General features: G+C 33.5%; 17 non-coding genes across 17 annotated transcripts; all 17 read right to left on the bottom strand.

Annotated features, from left to right (window-relative positions):
* Positions 1-1,905: 1,905 nt before the first annotated feature.
* On the bottom strand, positions 1,906-1,979 carry TRNAI-AAU (transfer RNA isoleucine (anticodon AAU)). Its single transcript has one exon. It is a non-coding gene; the product is annotated as a tRNA-Ile (tRNA).
* Positions 1,980-2,761: 782 nt separating this feature from the next.
* On the bottom strand, positions 2,762-2,835 carry TRNAI-AAU (transfer RNA isoleucine (anticodon AAU)). Its single transcript has one exon. It is a non-coding gene; the product is annotated as a tRNA-Ile (tRNA).
* A 517-nt stretch (positions 2,836-3,352) lies between these two features.
* On the bottom strand, positions 3,353-3,426 carry TRNAI-AAU (transfer RNA isoleucine (anticodon AAU)). Its single transcript has one exon. It is a non-coding gene; the product is annotated as a tRNA-Ile (tRNA).
* A 523-nt stretch (positions 3,427-3,949) lies between these two features.
* Positions 3,950-4,023, bottom strand: TRNAI-AAU (transfer RNA isoleucine (anticodon AAU)). Its single transcript has one exon. It is a non-coding gene; the product is annotated as a tRNA-Ile (tRNA).
* A 776-nt stretch (positions 4,024-4,799) lies between these two features.
* TRNAI-AAU (transfer RNA isoleucine (anticodon AAU)) lies at positions 4,800-4,873 on the bottom strand. Its single transcript has one exon. It is a non-coding gene; the product is annotated as a tRNA-Ile (tRNA).
* A 523-nt stretch (positions 4,874-5,396) lies between these two features.
* On the bottom strand, positions 5,397-5,470 carry TRNAI-AAU (transfer RNA isoleucine (anticodon AAU)). The gene has a single exon. It is a non-coding gene; the product is annotated as a tRNA-Ile (tRNA).
* Positions 5,471-9,822: 4,352 nt separating this feature from the next.
* On the bottom strand, positions 9,823-9,896 carry TRNAI-AAU (transfer RNA isoleucine (anticodon AAU)). The gene has a single exon. It is a non-coding gene; the product is annotated as a tRNA-Ile (tRNA).
* A 782-nt stretch (positions 9,897-10,678) lies between these two features.
* On the bottom strand, positions 10,679-10,752 carry TRNAI-AAU (transfer RNA isoleucine (anticodon AAU)). Its single transcript has one exon. It is a non-coding gene; the product is annotated as a tRNA-Ile (tRNA).
* Positions 10,753-11,269: 517 nt separating this feature from the next.
* On the bottom strand, positions 11,270-11,343 carry TRNAI-AAU (transfer RNA isoleucine (anticodon AAU)). The gene has a single exon. It is a non-coding gene; the product is annotated as a tRNA-Ile (tRNA).
* A 523-nt stretch (positions 11,344-11,866) lies between these two features.
* TRNAI-AAU (transfer RNA isoleucine (anticodon AAU)) lies at positions 11,867-11,940 on the bottom strand. Its single transcript has one exon. It is a non-coding gene; the product is annotated as a tRNA-Ile (tRNA).
* A 776-nt stretch (positions 11,941-12,716) lies between these two features.
* On the bottom strand, positions 12,717-12,790 carry TRNAI-AAU (transfer RNA isoleucine (anticodon AAU)). The gene has a single exon. It is a non-coding gene; the product is annotated as a tRNA-Ile (tRNA).
* A 523-nt stretch (positions 12,791-13,313) lies between these two features.
* On the bottom strand, positions 13,314-13,387 carry TRNAI-AAU (transfer RNA isoleucine (anticodon AAU)). The gene has a single exon. It is a non-coding gene; the product is annotated as a tRNA-Ile (tRNA).
* A 1,379-nt stretch (positions 13,388-14,766) lies between these two features.
* Positions 14,767-14,840, bottom strand: TRNAI-AAU (transfer RNA isoleucine (anticodon AAU)). The gene has a single exon. It is a non-coding gene; the product is annotated as a tRNA-Ile (tRNA).
* Positions 14,841-15,363: 523 nt separating this feature from the next.
* TRNAI-AAU (transfer RNA isoleucine (anticodon AAU)) lies at positions 15,364-15,437 on the bottom strand. The gene has a single exon. It is a non-coding gene; the product is annotated as a tRNA-Ile (tRNA).
* A 523-nt stretch (positions 15,438-15,960) lies between these two features.
* Positions 15,961-16,034, bottom strand: TRNAI-AAU (transfer RNA isoleucine (anticodon AAU)). Its single transcript has one exon. It is a non-coding gene; the product is annotated as a tRNA-Ile (tRNA).
* Positions 16,035-16,557: 523 nt separating this feature from the next.
* TRNAI-AAU (transfer RNA isoleucine (anticodon AAU)) lies at positions 16,558-16,631 on the bottom strand. Its single transcript has one exon. It is a non-coding gene; the product is annotated as a tRNA-Ile (tRNA).
* Positions 16,632-18,600: 1,969 nt separating this feature from the next.
* Positions 18,601-18,674, bottom strand: TRNAI-AAU (transfer RNA isoleucine (anticodon AAU)). Its single transcript has one exon. It is a non-coding gene; the product is annotated as a tRNA-Ile (tRNA).
* Positions 18,675-18,942: the final 268 nt, after the last annotated feature.

The raw sequence follows: 18,942 nt of genomic DNA, 5'->3' as shown, positions 1-18,942 counted from the left end.
TATAATTCCACATCTATATCAAATTGATTCAACTAATGATTCTAGCAGCTCTTGCTCCAAAGAGATATACAGATAACAAAGAGACAGAAGAAAAAGCATCTTTTATTTAACACAGAAACTTGGCCTGTACAGGGATCGAACCTGTGACCTTGGCGTTATTAGCACCACGCTCTAACCAACTGTGCTAACAGGCCGTTGTTCGTGCTGGGCTGGGGGACAAGCATATGAAGAATTGCTAATGTCAGTGAACCGCAGATAGTTTGAAAGCTTATTTTCAGCTGTTTACCCATAAGGTATATTTATATATTATCGACATGAAGAAACAAATATCACAAAAAAATCAATACAAATGAGATTTTCATTCTTAGTGTTAAAACTTAGAACCATTAATGTATGTTCTATGTGGTTTAGCAATAAATAACAGTTCATCATCTACATTAAATTAATTCATCTACTCATTCTATCAGCTCCTGCTCAAAGGAAATATAGAGCTAAACATCAGACAGAAGAAAATGCTTGTAATAAATGAGAGATTTAGTTACTTAGTGTTAGAACTTACAACCATTAATGGATGTTCAAGGCACTTTAACATTAATATATAATTCCACATCTATATCAAATTGATTCAACTAATGATTCTAGCAGCTCTTGCTCCAAAGAGATATACAGTTAACAAAGAGACACAAGAAAAAGCATCTATTTTTTAACACAGAAACATGGCCTGTACAGGGATCGAACCTGTGACCTTGACGTTATTAGCACCACGCTCTAACCAACTGAGCTAACAGGCCGCTGTTTGTGCTGGGCTGGGGGACAAGCATATGAAGAATTGCTAATGTCAGTGAACCCCAGATAGTTTGAAAGCTTATTTTCAGCTGTTTACCCATAAGGTATATTTATATATTATCGACATGAAGAAACAAATATCACAAAAAAATCAATACAAATGAGATTTTCATTCTTAGTGTTAAAACTTAGAACCATTAATGTATGTTCTATGTGGTTTAGCAATAAATAACAGTTCATCATCTATATTAAATTAATTCATCTACTCATTCTATCAGCTCCTGCTCAAAGGAAATATAGAGATAAACATCAGACAGAAGAAAATGCTTGTAATAAATGAGAGATTTAGTTACTTAGTGTTAGAACTTACAACCATTAATGGATGTTCAAGGCAGTTTAACATTAATATATAATTCCACATCTATATCAAATTGATTCAACTACTAGCAGCTCTTGCTCCAAAGAGATATACAGTTAACAAAGAGACACAAGAAAAAGCATCTTTTTTTTAACACAGAAACTTGGCCTGTACAGGGATGGAACCTGTGACCTTGGCGTTATTAGCACCACGCTCTAACCAACTGAGCTAACAGGCCGCCGTTCGTGCTGGGCTGGGGGACAAGCATATGCAGAACTGCTAATGTCAGTGAACCCCAGATAGATTGAAAGCTTATTTTCAGCTGTTTACCCATAAGGTATATTTATATATTATCGACATGAAGAAACAAATATCACAAAAAAATCAATACAAATGAGATTTTCATTCTTAGTGTTAAAACTTAGAACCATTAATGTATGTTCTATGTGGTTTAGCAATAAATAACAGTTCATCATCTATATTAAATTAATTCATCTACTCATTCTATCAGCTCCTGCTCAAAGGAAATATAGAGATAAACATCAGACAGAAGAAAATGCTTGTAATAAATGAGAGATTTAGTTACTTAGTGTTAGAACTTACAACCATTAATGGATGTTCAAGGCAGTTTAACATTAATATATAATTCCACATCTATATCAAATTGATTCAACTAATGATTCTAGCAGCTCTTGCTCCAAAGAGATATACAGATAACAAAGAGACAGAAGAAAAAGCATCTTTTATTTAACACAGAAACTTGGCCTGTACAGGGATCGAACCTGTGACCTTGGCGTTATTAGCACCACGCTCTAACCAACTGAGCTAACAGGCCGCCGCTCGTGCTGGGCTGGGGGACAAGCATATGAAGAATTGCTAATGTCAGTGAACCCCAGATAGTTTGAAAGCTTATTTTCAGCTGTTTACCCATAAGGTATATTTATATATTATCGACATGAAGAAACAAATATCACAAAAAAATCAATACAAATGAGATTTTCAATCTTAGTGTTAAAACTTAGAACCATTAATGTATTTTCCATGTGGTTTAGCAATAAATAACAGTTCATAATCTATATTAAATTAATTCATCTACTCATTCTATCAGCTTCTGCTCAAAGGAAATATAGATTTAAACAAGATACAGAAGAAAATGCATTTATTTCAACATTAAAGCAGCGTTAAGTGTTTGCTTGGAGAGTGGTAGAAAGTATGTTCTTGGCATTTTTAACTTCATGTTCTAACAGAATCAGATAATAGGCTTACTATTTTTATAGCATACTAGTGAAGAAATAACAGATGATGAAGTGCTACTGATTGTTAACCAGAGATAGATGGAAATCTTATATTCAGCTGTTTACATTCATGGTGTCTTTAAGCATTATCAAAAAATCAAAACTAGACTTTCCTAAATTACTTGTAATAAATGGGAGATGAATTACTTAGTGTTAGAACTTTTAACCATTAATGGATGTTCAAGGCACTTTAACATTAATATATAATTCCACATCTATATCACATTGATTCAACTAATCATTCTAGCAGCTCTTGCTCCAAAGAGATATACAGATAACAAAGAGACACAAGAAAAAGCATCTTTTATTGAACACAGAAACTTGGCCTGTACAGGGATCGAACCTGTGACCTTGGCGTTATTAGCACCACGCTCTAACCAACTGAGCTAACAGGCCGCCGTTCGTGCTGGGCTGGGGGACAAGCATATGAAGAATTGCTAATGTCAGTGAACCCCAGATAGTTTGAAAGCTTATTTTCAGCTCTTTACCCATAAGGTATATTTATATATTATCGACATGAAGAAACAAATATCACAAAAAAATCAATACAAATGAGATTTTCAATCTTAGTGTTAAAACTTAGAACCATTAATGTATTTTCCATGTGGTTTAGCAATAAATAACAGTTCATCATCTATATTAAATTAATTCATCTACTCATTCTATCAGCTCCTGCTCAAAGGAAATATAGAGATAAACATCAGACAGAAGAAAATGCTTGTAATAAATGAGAGATTTAGTTACTTAGTGTTAGAACTTACAACCATTAATGGATGTTCAAGGCACTTTAACATTAATATATAATTCCACATCTATATCAAATTGATTCAACTACTAGCAGCTCTTGCTCCAAAGAGATATACAGTTAACAAAGAGACACAAGAAAAAGCATCTTTTTTTTAACACAGAAACTTGGCCTGTACAGGGATCGAACCTGTGACCTTGGCGTTATTAGCACCACGCTCTAACCAACTGAGCTAACAGGCCGCCGTTCGTGCTGTGCTGGGGGACAAGCATATGCAGAACTGCTAATGTCAGTGAACCCCAGATAGATTGAAAGCTTATTTTCAGCTGTTTACCCATAAGGTATATTTATATATTATCGACATGAAGAAACAAATATCACAAAAAAATCAATACAAATGAGATTTTCATTCTTAGTGTTAAAACTTAGAACCATTAATGTATGTTCTATGTGGTTTAGCAATAAATAACAGTTCATCATCTATATTAAATTAATTCATCTACTCATTCTATCAGCTCCTGCTCAAAGGAAATATAGAGATAAACATCAGACAGAAGAAAATGCTTGTAATAAATGAGAGATTTAGTTACTTAGTGTTAGAACTTACAACCATTAATGGATGTTCAAGGCACTTTAACATTAATATATAATTCCACATCTATATCAAATTGATTCAACTAATGATTCTAGCAGCTCTTGCTCCAAAGAGATATACAGATAACAAAGAGACAGAAGAAAAAGCATCTTTTATTTAACACAGAAACTTGGCCTGTACAGGGATCGAACCTGTGACCTTGGCGTTATTAGCACCACGCTCTAACCAACTGAGCTAACAGGCCGCCGCTCGTGCTGGGCTGGGGGACAAGCATATGAAGAATTGCTAATGTCAGTGAACCCCAGATAGTTTGAAAGCTTATTTTCAGCTGTTTACCCATAAGGTATATTTATATATTATCGACATGAAGAAACAAATATCACAAAAAAATCAATACAAATGAGATTTTCAATCTTAGTGTTAAAACTTAGAACCATTAATGTATTTTCCATGTGGTTTAGCAATAAATAACAGTTCATAATCTATATTAAATTAATTCATCTTCTCATTCTATCAGCTTCTGCTCAAAGGAAATATAGATTTAAACAAGATACAGAAGAAAATGCATCTATTTCAACATTAAAGCAGCGTTAAGTGTTTGCTTGGAGAGTGGTAGAAAGTATGTTCTTGGCATTTTTAACTTCATGTTCTAACAGAATCAGATAATAGGCTTACTATATTTATAGCATACTACTGAAGAAATAACAGATGATGAAGTGCTACTGATTGTTAACCCGAGATAGATGGAAATCTTATATTCCGCTGTTTACATTCATGGTGTCTTTAAGCATTATCAAAAAATCAAAACTAGACTTTCCTAAATTACTTGTAATAAATGGGAGATTAATTACTTAGTGTTAGAACTTTGAACCATTAATGGATGTTCAAGGCACTTTAACATTAATATATAATTCCACATCTATATCAAATTGATTCAACTACTAGCAGCTCTTGCTCCAAAGAGATATACAGTTAACAAAGAGACACAAGAAAAAGCATCTTTTTTTTAACACAGAGACTTGGCCTGTACAGGGATCGAACCTGTGACCTTGGCGTTATTAGCACCACGCTCTAACCAACTGAGCTAACAGGCCGCCGTTCATGCTGTGCTGGGGGACAAGCATATGCAGAACTGCTAATGTCAGTGAACCCCAGATAGTTTGAAAGCTTATTTTCAGCTGTTTACCCATAAGGTATATTTATATATTATCGACATGAAGAAACAAATATCACAAAAAAATCAATACAAATGAGATTTTCATTCTTAGTGTTAAAACTTAGAACCATTAATGTATGTTCTATGTGGTTTAGCAATAAATAACAGTTCATCATCTATATTAAATTAATTCATCTACTTATTCTATCAGCTCCTGCTCAAAGGAAATATAGAGATAAACATCAGACAGAAGAAAATGCTTGGAATAAATGAGAGATTTAGTTACTTAGTGTTAGAACTTACAACCATTAATGGATGTTCAAGGCACTTTAACATTAATATATAATTCCACATCTATATCAAATTGATTCAACTAATGATTCTAGCAGCTCTTGCTCCAAAGAGATATACAGATAACAAAGAGACAGAAGAAAAAGCATCTTTTATTTAACACAGAAACTTGGCCTGTACAGGGATCGAACCTGTGACCTTGGCGTTATTAGCACCACGCTCTAACCAACTGAGCTAACAGGCCGCCGCTCGTGCTGGGCTGGGGGACAAGCATATGAAGAATTGCTAATGTCAGTGAACCCCAGATAGTTTGAAAGCTTATTTTCAGCTGTTTACCCATAAGGTATATTTATATATTATCGACATGAAGAAACAAATATCACAAAAAAATCAATACAAATGAGATTTTCAATCTTAGTGTTAAAACTTAGAACCATTAATGTATTTTCCATGTGGTTTAGCAATAAATAACAGTTCATAATCTATATTAAATTAATTCATCTACTCATTCTATCAGCTTCTGCTCAAAGGAAATATAGATTTAAACAAGATACAGAAGAAAATGCATCTATTTCAACATTAAAGCAGCGTTAAGTGTTTGCTTGGAGAGTGGTAGAAAGTATGTTCTTGGCATTTTTAACTTCATGTTCTAACAGAATCAGATAATAGGCTTACTATATTTATAGCATACTACTGAAGAAATAACAGATGATGAAGTGCTACTGATTGTTAACTCGAGATAGATGGAAATCTTATATTCAGCTGTTTACATTCATGGTGTCTTTAAGCATTATCAAAAAATCAAAACTAGACTTTCCTAAATTACTTGTAATAAATGGGAGATTAATTACTTAGTGTTAGAACTTTGAACCATTAATGGATGTTCAAGGCACTTTAACATTAATATATAATTCCACATCTATATCAAATTGATTCAACTAATGATTCTAGCAGCTCTTGCTCCAAAGAGATATACAGATAACAAAGAGACAGAAGAAAAAGCATCTTTTATTTAACACAGAAACTTGGCCTGTACAGGGATCGAACCTGTGACCTTGGCGTTATTAGCACCACGCTCTAACCAACTGTGCTAACAGGCCGTTGTTCGTGCTGGGCTGGGGGACAAGCATATGAAGAATTGCTAATGTCAGTGAACCGCAGATAGTTTGAAAGCTTATTTTCAGCTGTTTACCCATAAGGTATATTTATATATTATCGACATGAAGAAACAAATATCACAAAAAAATCAATACAAATGAGATTTTCATTCTTAGTGTTAAAACTTAGAACCATTAATGTATGTTCTATGTGGTTTAGCAATAAATAACAGTTCATCATCTATATTAAATTAATTCATCTACTCATTCTATCAGCTCCTGCTCAAAGGAAATATAGAGATAAACATCAGACAGAAGAAAATGCTTGTAATAAATGAGAGATTTAGTTACTTAGTGTTAGAACTTACAACCATTAATGGATGTTCAAGGCACTTTAACATTAATATATAATTCCACATCTATATCAAATTGATTCAACTAATGATTCTAGCAGCTCTTGCTCCAAAGAGATATACAGATAACAAAGAGACAGAAGAAAAAGCATCTTTTTTTTAACACAGAAACTTGGCCTGTACAGGGATCGAACCTGTGACCTTGGCGTTATTAGCACCACGCTCTAACCAACTGTGCTAACAGGCCGTTGTTCGTGCTGGGCTGGGGGACAAGCATATGAAGAATTGCTAATGTCAGTGAACCCCAGATAGTTTGAAAGCTTATTTTCAGCTGTTTACCCATAAGGTATATTTATATATTATCGACATGAAGAAACAAATATCACAAAAAAATCAATACAAATGAGATTTTCAATCTTAGTGTTAAAACTTAGAACCATTAATGTATTTTCCATGTGGTTTAGCAATAAATAACAGTTCATCATCTATATTAAATTAATTCATCTACTCATTCTATCAGCTCCTGCTCAAAGGAAATATAGAGATAAACATCAGACAGAAGAAAATGCTTGTAATAAATGAGAGATTTAGTTACTTAGTGTTAGAACTTTCAACCATTAATGGATGTTCAAGGCACTTTAACATTAATATATAATTCCACATCTATATCAAATTGATTCAACTACTAGCAGCTCTTGCTCCAAAGAGATATACAGTTAACAAAGAGACACAAGAAAAAGCATCTTTTTTTTAACACAGAAACTTGGCCTGTACAGGGATCGAACCTGTGACCTTGGCGTTATTAGCACCACGCTCTAACCAACTGAGCTAACAGGCTGCCGTTCGTTCTGTGCTGGGGGACAAGCATATGCAGAACTGCTAATGTCAGTGAACCCCAGATAGTTTGAAAGCTTATTTTCAGCTGTTTACCCATAAAGTATATTTATATATTATCGACATGAAGAAACAAATATCACAAAAAAATCAATACAAATGAGATTTTCATTCTTAGTGTTAAAACTTAGAACCATTAATGTATGTTCTATGTGGTTTAGCAATAAATAACAGTTCATCATCTATATTAAATTAATTCATCTACTCATTCTATCAGCTCCTGCTCAAAGGAAATATAGAGATAAACATCAGACAGAAGAAAATGCTTGTAATAAATGAGAGATTTAGTTACTTAGTGTTAGAACTTACAACCATTAATGGATGTTCAAGGCACTTTAACATTAATATATAATTCCACATCTATATCAAATTGATTCAACTAATGATTCTAGCAGCTCTTGCTCCAAAGAGATATACAGATAACAAAGAGACAGAAGAAAAAGCATCTTTTATTTAACACAGAAACTTGGCCTGTACAGGGATCGAACCTGTGACCTTGGCGTTATTAGCACCACGCTCTAACCAACTGTGCTAACAGGCCGTTGTTCGTGCTGGGCTGGGGGACAAGCATATGAAGAATTGCTAATGTCAGTGAACCGCAGATAGTTTGAAAGCTTATTTTCAGCTGTTTACCCATAAGGTATATTTATATATTATCGACATGAAGAAACAAATATCACAAAAAAATCAATACAAATGAGATTTTCATTCTTAGTGTTAAAACTTAGAACCATTAATGTATGTTCTATGTGGTTTAGCAATAAATAACAGTTCATCATCTACATTAAATTAATTCATCTACTCATTCTATCAGCTCCTGCTCAAAGGAAATATAGAGCTAAACATCAGACAGAAGAAAATGCTTGTAATAAATGAGAGATTTAGTTACTTAGTGTTAGAACTTACAACCATTAATGGATGTTCAAGGCACTTTAACATTAATATATAATTCCACATCTATATCAAATTGATTCAACTAATGATTCTAGCAGCTCTTGCTCCAAAGAGATATACAGTTAACAAAGAGACACAAGAAAAAGCATCTATTTTTTAACACAGAAACATGGCCTGTACAGGGATCGAACCTGTGACCTTGACGTTATTAGCACCACGCTCTAACCAACTGAGCTAACAGGCCGCTGTTTGTGCTGGGCTGGGGGACAAGCATATGAAGAATTGCTAATGTCAGTGAACCCCAGATAGTTTGAAAGCTTATTTTCAGCTGTTTACCCATAAGGTATATTTATATATTATCGACATGAAGAAACAAATATCACAAAAAAATCAATACAAATGAGATTTTCATTCTTAGTGTTAAAACTTAGAACCATTAATGTATGTTCTATGTGGTTTAGCAATAAATAACAGTTCATCATCTATATTAAATTAATTCATCTACTCATTCTATCAGCTCCTGCTCAAAGGAAATATAGAGATAAACATCAGACAGAAGAAAATGCTTGTAATAAATGAGAGATTTAGTTACTTAGTGTTAGAACTTACAACCATTAATGGATGTTCAAGGCAGTTTAACATTAATATATAATTCCACATCTATATCAAATTGATTCAACTACTAGCAGCTCTTGCTCCAAAGAGATATACAGTTAACAAAGAGACACAAGAAAAAGCATCTTTTTTTTAACACAGAAACTTGGCCTGTACAGGGATGGAACCTGTGACCTTGGCGTTATTAGCACCACGCTCTAACCAACTGAGCTAACAGGCCGCCGTTCGTGCTGGGCTGGGGGACAAGCATATGCAGAACTGCTAATGTCAGTGAACCCCAGATAGATTGAAAGCTTATTTTCAGCTGTTTACCCATAAGGTATATTTATATATTATCGACATGAAGAAACAAATATCACAAAAAAATCAATACAAATGAGATTTTCATTCTTAGTGTTAAAACTTAGAACCATTAATGTATGTTCTATGTGGTTTAGCAATAAATAACAGTTCATCATCTATATTAAATTAATTCATCTACTCATTCTATCAGCTCCTGCTCAAAGGAAATATAGAGATAAACATCAGACAGAAGAAAATGCTTGTAATAAATGAGAGATTTAGTTACTTAGTGTTAGAACTTACAACCATTAATGGATGTTCAAGGCAGTTTAACATTAATATATAATTCCACATCTATATCAAATTGATTCAACTAATGATTCTAGCAGCTCTTGCTCCAAAGAGATATACAGATAACAAAGAGACAGAAGAAAAAGCATCTTTTATTTAACACAGAAACTTGGCCTGTACAGGGATCGAACCTGTGACCTTGGCGTTATTAGCACCACGCTCTAACCAACTGAGCTAACAGGCCGCCGCTCGTGCTGGGCTGGGGGACAAGCATATGAAGAATTGCTAATGTCAGTGAACCCCAGATAGTTTGAAAGCTTATTTTCAGCTGTTTACCCATAAGGTATATTTATATATTATCGACATGAAGAAACAAATATCACAAAAAAATCAATACAAATGAGATTTTCAATCTTAGTGTTAAAACTTAGAACCATTAATGTATTTTCCATGTGGTTTAGCAATAAATAACAGTTCATAATCTATATTAAATTAATTCATCTACTCATTCTATCAGCTTCTGCTCAAAGGAAATATAGATTTAAACAAGATACAGAAGAAAATGCATTTATTTCAACATTAAAGCAGCGTTAAGTGTTTGCTTGGAGAGTGGTAGAAAGTATGTTCTTGGCATTTTTAACTTCATGTTCTAACAGAATCAGATAATAGGCTTACTATTTTTATAGCATACTAGTGAAGAAATAACAGATGATGAAGTGCTACTGATTGTTAACCAGAGATAGATGGAAATCTTATATTCAGCTGTTTACATTCATGGTGTCTTTAAGCATTATCAAAAAATCAAAACTAGACTTTCCTAAATTACTTGTAATAAATGGGAGATGAATTACTTAGTGTTAGAACTTTGAACCATTAATGGATGTTCAAGGCACTTTAACATTAATATATAATTCCACATCTATATCACATTGATTCAACTAATCATTCTAGCAGCTCTTGCTCCAAAGAGATATACAGATAACAAAGAGACACAAGAAAAAGCATCTTTTATTGAACACAGAAACTTGGCCTGTACAGGGATCGAACCTGTGACCTTGGCGTTATTAGCACCACGCTCTAACCAACTGAGCTAACAGGCCGCCGTTCGTGCTGGGCTGGGGGACAAGCATATGAAGAATTGCTAATGTCAGTGAACCCCAGATAGTTTGAAAGCTTATTTTCAGCTCTTTACCCATAAGGTATATTTATATATTATCGACATGAAGAAACAAATATCACAAAAAAATCAATACAAATGAGATTTTCAATCTTAGTGTTAAAACTTAGAACCATTAATGTATTTTCCATGTGGTTTAGCAATAAATAACAGTTCATCATCTATATTAAATTAATTCATCTACTCATTCTATCAGCTCCTGCTCAAAGGAAATATAGAGATAAACATCAGACAGAAGAAAATGCTTGTAATAAATGAGAGATTTAGTTACTTAGTGTTAGAACTTACAACCATTAATGGATGTTCAAGGCACTTTAACATTAATATATAATTCCACATCTATATCAAATTGATTCAACTACTAGCAGCTCTTGCTCCAAAGAGATATACAGTTAACAAAGAGACACAAGAAAAAGCATCTTTTTTTTAACACAGAAACTTGGCCTGTACAGGGATCGAACCTGTGACCTTGGCGTTATTAGCACCACGCTCTAACCAACTGAGCTAACAGGCCGCCGTTCGTGCTGTGCTGGGGGACAAGCATATGCAGAACTGCTAATGTCAGTGAACCCCAGATAGATTGAAAGCTTATTTTCAGCTGTTTACCCATAAGGTATATTTATATATTATCGACATGAAGAAACAAATATCACAAAAAAATCAATACAAATGAGATTTTCATTCTTAGTGTTAAAACTTAGAACCATTAATGTATGTTCTATGTGGTTTAGCAATAAATAACAGTTCATCATCTATATTAAATTAATTCATCTACTCATTCTATCAGCTCCTGCTCAAAGGAAATATAGAGATAAACATCAGACAGAAGAAAATGCTTGTAATAAATGAGAGATTTAGTTACTTAGTGTTAGAACTTACAACCATTAATGGATGTTCAAGGCACTTTAACATTAATATATAATTCCACATCTATATCAAATTGATTCAACTAATGATTCTAGCAGCTCTTGCTCCAAAGAGATATACAGATAACAAAGAGACAGAAGAAAAAGCATCTTTTATTTAACACAGAAACTTGGCCTGTACAGGGATCGAACCTGTGACCTTGGCGTTATTAGCACCACGCTCTAACCAACTGAGCTAACAGGCCGCCGCTCGTGCTGGGCTGGGGGACAAGCATATGAAGAATTGCTAATGTCAGTGAACCCCAGATAGTTTGAAAGCTTATTTTCAGCTGTTTACCCATAAGGTATATTTATATATTATCGACATGAAGAAACAAATATCACAAAAAAATCAATACAAATGAGATTTTCAATCTTAGTGTTAAAACTTAGAACCATTAATGTATTTTCCATGTGGTTTAGCAATAAATAACAGTTCATAATCTATATTAAATTAATTCATCTTCTCATTCTATCAGCTTCTGCTCAAAGGAAATATAGATTTAAACAAGATACAGAAGAAAATGCATCTATTTCAACATTAAAGCAGCGTTAAGTGTTTGCTTGGAGAGTGGTAGAAAGTATGTTCTTGGCATTTTTAACTTCATGTTCTAACAGAATCAGATAATAGGCTTACTATATTTATAGCATACTACTGAAGAAATAACAGATGATGAAGTGCTACTGATTGTTAACCCGAGATAGATGGAAATCTTATATTCAGCTGTTTACATTCATGGTGTCTTTAAGCATTATCAAAAAATCAAAACTAGACTTTCCTAAATTACTTGTAATAAATGGGAGATTAATTACTTAGTGTTAGAACTTTGAACCATTAATGGATGTTCAAGGCACTTTAACATTAATATATAATTCCACATCTATATCAAATTGATTCAACTACTAGCAGCTCTTGCTCCAAAGAGATATACAGTTAACAAAGAGACACAAGAAAAAGCATCTTTTTTTTAACACAGAGACTTGGCCTGTACAGGGATCGAACCTGTGACCTTGGCGTTATTAGCACCACGCTCTAACCAACTGAGCTAACAGGCCGCCGTTCGTGCTGTGCTGGGGGACAAGCATATGCAGAACTGCTAATGTCAGTGAACCCCAGATAGTTTGAAAGCTTATTTTCAGCTGTTTACCCATAAGGTATATTTATATATTATCGACATGAAGAAACAAATATCACAAAAAAATCAATACAAATGAGATTTTCATTCTTAGTGTTAAAACTTAGAACCATTAATGTATGTTCTATGTGGTTTAGCAATAAATAACAGTTCATCATCTATATTAAATTAATTCATCTACTTATTCTATCAGCTCCTGCTCAAAGGAAATATAGAGATAAACATCAGACAGAAGAAAATGCTTGGAATAAATGAGAGATTTAGTTACTTAGTGTTAGAACTTACAACCATTAATGGATGTTCAAGGCACTTTAACATTAATATATAATTCCACATCTATATCAAATTGATTCAACTAATGATTCTAGCAGCTCTTGCTCCAAAGAGATATACAGATAACAAAGAGACAGAAGAAAAAGCATCTTTTATTTAACACAGAAACTTGGCCTGTACAGGGATCGAACCTGTGACCTTGGCGTTATTAGCACCACGCTCTAACCAACTGAGCTAACAGGCCGCCGCTCGTGCTGGGCTGGGGGACAAGCATATGAAGAATTGCTAATGTCAGTGAACCCCAGATAGTTTGAAAGCTTATTTTCAGCTGTTTACCCATAAGGTATATTTATATATTATCGACATGAAGAAACAAATATCACAAAAAAATCAATACAAATGAGATTTTCAATCTTAGTGTTAAAACTTAGAACCATTAATGTATTTTCCATGTGGTTTAGCAATAAATAACAGTTCATAATCTATATTAAATTAATTCATCTACTCATTCTATCAGCTTCTGCTCAAAGGAAATATAGATTTAAACAAGATACAGAAGAAAATGCATCTATTTCAACATTAAAGCAGCGTTAAGTGTTTGCTTGGAGAGTGGTAGAAAGTATGTTCTTGGCATTTTTAACTTCATGTTCTAACAGAATCAGATAATAGGCTTACTATATTTATAGCATACTACTGAAGAAATAACAGATGATGAAGTGCTACTGATTGTTAACTCGAGATAGATGGAAATCTTATATTCAGCTGTTTACATTCATGGTGTCTTTAAGCATTATCAAAAAATCAAAACTAGACTTTCCTAAATTACTTGTAATAAATGGGAGATTAATTACTTAGTGTTAGAACTTTGAACCATTAATGGATGTTCAAGGCACTTTAACATTAATATATAATTCCACATCTATATCAAATTGATTCAACTAATGATTCTAGCAGCTCTTGCTCCAAAGAGATATACAGATAACAAAGAGACAGAAGAAAAAGCATCTTTTATTTAACACAGAAACTTGGCCTGTACAGGGATCGAACCTGTGACCTTGGCGTTATTAGCACCACGCTCTAACCAACTGTGCTAACAGGCCGTTGTTCGTGCTGGGCTGGGGGACAAGCATATGAAGAATTGCTAATGTCAGTGAACCGCAGATAGTTTGAAAGCTTATTTTCAGCTGTTTACCCATAAGGTATATTTATATATTATCGACATGAAGAAACAAATATCACAAAAAAATCAATACAAATGAGATTTTCATTCTTAGTGTTAAAACTTAGAACCATTAATGTATGTTCTATGTGGTTTAGCAATAAATAACAGTTCATCATCTATATTAAATTAATTCATCTACTCATTCTATCAGCTCCTGCTCAAAGGAAATATAGAGATAAACATCAGACAGAAGAAAATGCTTGTAATAAATGAGAGATTTAGTTACTTAGTGTTAGAACTTACAACCATTAATGGATGTTCAAGGCACTTTAACATTAATATATAATTCCACATCTATATCAAATTGATTCAACTAATGATTCTAGCAGCTCTTGCTCCAAAGAGATATACAGTTAACAAAGAGACACAAGAAAAAGCATCTTTTTTTTAACACAGAAACTTGGCCTGTACAGGGATCGAACCTGTGACCTTGGCGTTATTAGCACCACGCTCTAACCAACTGAGCTAACAGGCCGCCGTTCGTGCTGGGCTGGGGGACAAGCATATGAAGAATTGCCAATGTCAGTGAACCCCAGATAGTTTGAAAGCTTATTTTCAGCTGTTTACCCATAAGGTATATTTATATATTATCGACATGAAGAAACAAATATCACAAAAAAATCAATACAAATGAGATTTTCATTCTTAGTGTTAAAACTTAGAACCATTAATGTATGTTCTATGTGGTTTAGCAATAAATAACAGTTCATCATCTATATTAAATTAATTCATCTACTCATTCTATCAGCTCCTGCTCAAAGGAAATATAGAGATAAACATCAGACAGAAGAAAATGCTTGTAATAAATGAGAGATTTAGTTACTTAGTGTTAGAACTTACAACCATTAATGGATGTTCAAGGCACTTTAACATTAATATATAATTCCACATCTATATCAAATTGATTCAACTAATGATTCTAGCAGCTCTTGCTCCAAAGAGATATACAGATAACAAAGAGACAGAAGAAAAAGCATCTTTTATTTAACACAGAAACTTGGCCTGTACAGGGATCGAACCTGTGACCTTGGCGTTATTAGCACCACGCTCTAACCAACTGAGCTAACAGGCCGCCGCTCGTGCTGGGCTGGGGGACAAGCATATGAAGAATTGCTAATGTCAGTGAACCCCAGATAGTTTGAAAGCTTATTTTCAGCTGTTTACCCATAAGGTATATTTATATATTATCGACATGAAGAAACAAATATCACAAAAAAATCAATACAAATGAGATTTTCATTCTTAGTGTTAAAACTTAGAACCATTAATGTATGTTCTATGTGGTTTAGCAATAAATAACAGTTCATCATCTATATTAAATTAATTCATCTACTCATTCTATCAGCTCCTGCTCAAAGGAAATATAGAGATAAACATCAGACAGAAGAAAATGCTTGTAATAAATGAGAGATTTAGTTACTTAGTGTTAGAACTTACAACCATTAATGGATGTTCAAGGCACTTTAACATTAATATATAATTCCACATCTATATCAAATTGATTCAACTAATGATTCTAGCAGCTCTTGCTCCAAAGAGATATACAGTTAACAAAGAGACACAAGAAAAAGCATCTTTTTTTTAACACAGAAACTTGGCCTGTACAGGGATCGAACCTGTGACCTTGGCGTTATTAGCACCACGCTCTAACCAACTGAGCTAACAGGCCGCCGTTCGTGCTGGGCTGGGGGACAAGCATATGAAGAATTGCCAATGTCAGTGAACCCCAGATAGTTTGAAAGCTTATTTTCAGCTGTTTACCCATAAGGTATATTTATATATTATCGACATGAAGAAACAAATATCACAAAAAAATCAATACAAATGAGATTTTCATTCTTAGTGTTAAAACTTAGAACCATTAATGTATGTTCTATGTGGTTTAGCAATAAATAACAGTTCATCATCTATATTAAATTAATTCATCTACTCATTCTATCAGCTCCTGCTCAAAGGAAATATAGAGATAAACATCAGACAGAAGAAAATGCTTGTAATAAATGAGAGATTTAGTTACTTAGTGTTAGAACTTACAACCATTAATGGATGTTCAAGGCACTTTAACATTAATATATAATTCCACATCTATATCAAATTGATTCAACTAATGATTCTAGCAGCTCTTGCTCCAAAGAGATATACAGATAACAAAGAGACAGAAGAAAAAGCATCTTTTATTTAACACAGAAACTTGGCCTGTACAGGGATCGAACCTGTGACCTTGGCGTTATTAGCACCACGCTCTAACCAACTGAGCTAACAGGCCGCCGCTCGTGCTGGGCTGGGGGACAAGCATATGAAGAATTGCTAATGTCAGTGAACCCCAGATAGTTTGAAAGCTTATTTTCAGCTGTTTACCCATAAGGTATATTTATATATTATCGACATGAAGAAACAAATATCACAAAAAAATCAATACAAATGAGATTTTCAATCTTAGTGTTAAAACTTAGAACCATTAATGTATTTTCCATGTGGTTTAGCAATAAATAACAGTTCATAATCTATATTAAATTAATTCATCTACTCATTCTATCAGCTTCTGCTCAAAGGAAATATAGATTTAAACAAGATACAGAAGAAAATGCATCTATTTCAACATTAAAGCAGCGTTAAGTGTTTGCTTGGAGAGTGGTAGAAAGTATGTTCTTGGCATTTTTAACTTCATGTTCTAACAGAATCAGATAATAGGCTTACTATATTTATAGCATACTACTGAAGAAATAACAGATGATGAAGTGCTACTGATTGTTAACCCGAGATAGATGGAAATCTTATATTCAGCTGTTTACATTCATGGTGTCTTTAAGCATTATCAAAAAATCAAAACTAGACTTTCCTAAATTACTTGTAATAAATGGGAGATTAATTACTTAGTGTTAGAACTTTGAACCATTAATGGGTGTTCAAGGCACTTTAACATTAATATATAATTCCACATCTATATCAAATTGATTCAACTAATGATTCTAGCAGCTCTTGCTCCAAAGAGATATACAGATAACAAAGAGACAGAAGAAAAAGCATCTTTTATTTAACACAGAAACTTGGCTGTACAGGGATCGAACCTGTGACCTTGGCGTTATTAGCACCACGCTCTAACCAACTGAGCTAACAGGCCGCTGTTTGTGCTGGGCTGGGGGACAAGCATATGAAGAATTGCGAATGTCAGTGAACCCCAGATAGTTTGAAAGCTTATTTTCAGCTGTTTACCCATAAGGTATATTTATATATTATCGACATGAAGAAACAAATATCACAAAAAAATCAATACAAATGAGATTTTCAATCTTAGTGTTAAAACTTAGAACCATTAATGTATTTTCCATGTGGTTTAGCAATAAATAACAGTTCATCATCTATATTAAATTAATTCATCTACTCATTCTATCAGCTCCTGCTCAAAGGAAATATAGAGATAAACATCAGACAGAAGAAAATGCTTGTAATAAATGAGAGATTTAGTTACTTAGTGTTAGAACTTTCAACCATTAATGGATGTTCAAGGCACTTTAACATTAATATATAATTCCACATCTATATCAAATTGATTCAACTACTAGCAGCTCTTGCTCCAAAGAGATATACAGTTAACAAAGAGACACAAGAAAAAGCATCTTTTTTTTAACACAGAAACTTGGCCTGTACAGGGATCGAACCTGTGACCTTGGCGTTATTAGCACCACGCTCTAACCAACTGAGCTAACAGGCTGCCGTTCGTTCTGTGCTGGGGGACAAGCATATGCAGAACTGCTAATGTCAGTGAACCCCAGATAGTTTGAAAGCTTATTTTCAGCTGTTTACCCATAAAGTATATTTATATATTATCGACATGAAGAAACAAATATCACAAAAAAATCAATACAAATGAGATTTTCATTCTTAGTGTTAAAACTTAGAACCATTAATGTATGTTCTATGTGGTTTAGCAATAAATAACAGTTCATCATCTATATTAAATTAATTCATCTACTCATTCTATCAGCTCCTGCTCAAAGGAAATATAGAGATAAACATCAGACAGAAGAAAATGCTTGTAATAAATGAGAGATTTAGTTACTTAGTGTTAGAACTTACAACCATTAATGGATGTTCAAGGCACTTTAACATTAATATATAATTCCACATCTATATCAAATTGATTCAACTAATGATTCTAGCAGCTCTTGCTCCAAAGAGATATACAGACAACAAAGAGACAGAAGAAAAAGCATCTTTTATTTAACACAGAAACTTGGCCTGTACAGGGATCGAACCTGTGACCTTGGCGTTATTAGCACCACGCTCTAACCAACTGAGCTAACAGGCCGTTGTTCGTGCTGGGCTGGGGGACAAGCATATGAAGAATTGCTAATGTCAGTGAACCGCAGATAGTTTGAAAGCTTATTTTCAGCTGTTTACCCATAAGGTATATTTATATATTATCGACATGAAGAAACAAATATCACAAAAAAATCAATACAAATGAGATTTTCATTCTTAGTGTTAAAACTTAGAACCATTAATGTATGTTCTATGTGGTTTAGCAATAAATAACAGTTCATCATCTATTTTAAATTAATTCATCTACTCATTCT

Source organism: Triturus cristatus, chromosome 5_1, assembly GCF_964204655.1.
Source record: "Triturus cristatus chromosome 5_1, aTriCri1.1, whole genome shotgun sequence".
NCBI lineage: Eukaryota > Metazoa > Chordata > Amphibia > Caudata > Salamandridae > Triturus > Triturus cristatus.
This window is presented reverse-complemented; position numbering and strand designations above follow the sequence as displayed.